Here is a 3,566-nt window from a genome sequence, read left to right as displayed (position 1 = left end):
TAACAGCCAGTAGCAGGCCCAGAGCTGTTTCTCAAAGGACAGTAGTTATCTGATGATGATAGTAGAGCCTTGCTTCAAACTCCTAAGGGCCTCTGCTGTGCTTCATCTATATGGGCAAGAAACTGGCTCTGCATAGCACTTCTAGTCCCAAAGATATTTCAGGTACTATAGGATCTAATATATCATATGGTCCAAAGTGCAAATTATCCTGCATCTGATATAAAGCTTCATTTTATTCTAGGCCCCACCCAAAACTAGCAGCTTTCTGGATCAATTGACAAATTACCTGAAGTAATATGCACATACAATAAACATGTTACTTGCAAAATAAAAATAGATCCACTAGACATTGTACCTGTCTCTTTGTTGCAGAATGGCACAAAATTTATCCTTTAGCGTGAGTGAGATATCTCTGAATGTCCATAAAACTAGAGTAAAAATTTTATTGAGGTAGTGGGCCCTTGAATTTTAGTTGAGTTTATTTTTCATCTTCTGATCTGCAAATTCTTTACCATCAAGTCCAGAATAGTTGCTACCTCATGTTTACTTGGTAAAGTCAGCAAAATGTCAATGATGTAACAGACAAGTATAATAACTTATGTTAGAAAAAGACAATCAAGATCCTTGCAAACTAAGTTGTGACACAGGGCTGAAGTTAGGCAATCAAGGTATATTTTTGGTCTTGTCAGATGAAAATACTATAATTGCTTCTGGTGAGTCTTATCGATAAATATAAATAAAAAGTCATTTACCAAATAAATATCTGTATACCAGGTAGCAGAGGATGTGCCAATCTGTCTACACAAGGAATTCACATCTCATAAAGCAGCCACAAGTGGAGTCATCACTTAATTATGCTTATGTTAACCTACTATTATTCTCTACCCTCTGGACAGGCCAAATAAAGAAGTTAAATGATGTTGTGGTGGGATCCACCACTCCAGCATATTTCAAGCCCTTGGTAGTGACACTAATCTCTGCAATGCATCCAAGGATGTAATTTTTTGATTTACTATTTTCCAAGGTAGAGGCAACTTTGATAAATTCTATTTAGCATTTCCCACCATAGTAGTCCTTATGCTACAAGTCAGGTAAATGATGTCGGGATTCTGCCAAATGATAAGTACATAAGCTGGGCATGGTATTGTATACTTATCATCGCAGCACTCAGAAAGCTGAAGCAAGAGGATTTCCGAAAGTTCAAGGCCAGCCTGTACTATGTAGGAATACCCTGTCTAAAGGGACCCTGTCATAGGTTCTTTGTGGGAATAGTAGAAGCAAGATTTACAGTGTAACTTTTCGTGTGCACTAGGGTACTTCTTGAAGGAGATCCAGCCTCACTTTCATTCAAGGGGCTCTGTTCCATAAACTGTACCAAGTATGGGAATTGGTTGAATGATTGTGATTCTCTGTTGTTATAAACTGAGATAGATTTTTGTTCAATTGCAATAATATTTTTCTACTTAAATATACTCAGTAAAAATGTAGTAGATTTTCTAACTACTTCACTCCTGAGAACACCATAATTAACTAGTCAAATTCATAGGTGTATATGACTCAAACCATTTTAATCATTATTCTGCCTCTGTATGCCCACCTTTCCTCTGGTGGTGGCTGAGCATTGTCACTTGGTTCCTGCCATTTTAGGATCCAGTCATACCCCTGGTATTTAAGTTTCCCAAGTGAGTAATGGTCCTCACATTAAAGTCTGGAAAATGCAGAAGAGAAATGGCAGAGATCTTCAAAGATGTTGGCACTCTCCTCACAAATTAATTTAAGGTATTAGTGAAGAGAACATTTTCTGGGCCACCCCAGTGTAAAGGAGTAGGTTTCACCTGGAAAACTAGCATTTCCATTTCAATGAGCCTTACCTAGCACTACCTTATATTAGCCTTACCTAGTATTTACCCATATCACTGAGTTTTTGAATACATTTACAACAATATACAAGAGGATAACAGAAATCTCTAGCTCATTCACAGTGGACAACTTTTGATCCACGCCTTGGCGAGCCAGCAAAATATATTAACACTCAGGATTTACCCTGAAACCATGTACAGCACCTTGTAGGTCTTTTTCAGTGTCAGTCATCTGGATGAGTCATGGTCATTCTAACTAGGTGACTCTCCTTAAGACCACTACACATCATGGATCACTTTCCTCTGCAGCCCCAAAATCTTGATCAGAAAAATTTGGGAAACCACTCAGTTACAGGATGTCACAGCGTGTGTTCTCTTATTTACATAATATATTTTGATTTCCTTTTTTTCATAATCCTCTCCTCCCTTAAACCCATAGTGCATTCCCTATTTACAAAGCTTTGTTTGAATTTTATCTTGTTTATCTTTTTTTCTTTTCTCTTCCTTCCTTTCCCCTTTTTCTACCCTTGATCATCTTTCCTTCTGAACAGTTTCTTCCCATTTCACAACACCTATTGTACATTTTGGTCCATATTTACTCTTTTAGTCTCTCACACCAGGAGGACAATGTGATCTTCACACATGTGAGTTCAATTCAGTTCACTTAAGAATATGCTGTCAGCTGAAGAACAACCGGACCCCAGGAGCTGTTCGAGATCTTGTCTTGGACAATTGCAAATCAAATGATGGAAAAATTGAGGGCTTAACAGCTGAATTTGTGAACCTAGAGTTCCTCAGTTTAATAAATGTGTGCTTGCTTTCAGTTTCAAATCTCCCCACATTACCTAAATTGAAAAAGCTTGAGCTCAGTGACAATAAAATCTTTGGAGGTCTGGACATGTTAGCAGAAAAACTTCCAAATCTCACATACCTAAACTTAAGTGGAAATAAACTGAAAGATATCAGCATCTTGGAGCCTTTGAAAAAATTGGATTGTCTGAAAAGCCTGGATCTGTTTAATTGTGAGGTCACCAACCTGAATGACTACCAAGAGAGTGTCTTCAAGCTCTTGCCCAACTAAGCTACCTGGATGGCTATGATAGAGAGGACCGGGAAGCCCCAGATTCAGATGCAGAGGTGGATGGTGTAGATGAAGAGGAGGAAGATGAAGAAGGAGAAGATGAGGAGAACGAGGAAGATGAGGATGGTGAGGAGGAGGACTTTGATGAAGATGAGGATGAGGATGAAGACGTGGATGGGGACAAAGATGAAGATGAAGTGAGTGAGGAAGAAGAATTTGGACATGATGGAGAAATTGATGAAGAGGAGGAGGAGGATGAAGAGGAAGAGGAGGAAGAAAGCAGAAAAGGTAAGAAGAGGAAGAGAGGAATGGATGATGAAGGAGAAGGTGATTAAGACCCCAGATAACCTGCAAAAACAGAACTGTCCAGTATTGGTTGGACTGCTCATGGATTTAGTAGCTGTTTAAAAAAAAAAAAAAAAGGTAGCTGTGATACAAACCCTAGTACACCCACCCACCCAACAAGCCAAAGAATAGTTCCTGTGACATTCCACCTTCCTCCATTTAGTCCCTCTTGGTAATCCACCACCAAGCTTGGGTATTTTGCCCCAGCAAAATTGTAAGCATTGTTAGATTTTTGTGTAAAACTTGCTGTTGTGTGGATAGCTGTGATTGGTGAGTCAACC

General features: G+C 39.0%; 1 pseudogene; it reads left to right on the top strand.

Moving 5' to 3' along the window:
* The first annotated feature begins 2,541 nt into the window (after positions 1–2,541).
* On the top strand, positions 2,542–3,275 carry LOC101561548 (annotated as a pseudogene).
* Positions 3,276–3,566: the final 291 nt, after the last annotated feature.

This window comes from Octodon degus, unplaced genomic scaffold (genome assembly GCF_000260255.1).
Source record: "Octodon degus isolate 3935 unplaced genomic scaffold, OctDeg1.0 scaffold00089, whole genome shotgun sequence".
Lineage (NCBI taxonomy): Eukaryota > Metazoa > Chordata > Mammalia > Rodentia > Octodontidae > Octodon > Octodon degus.
Note: the sequence above shows the minus strand (reverse complement) of the source record. Positions and strands in the feature narration are given on the sequence as shown.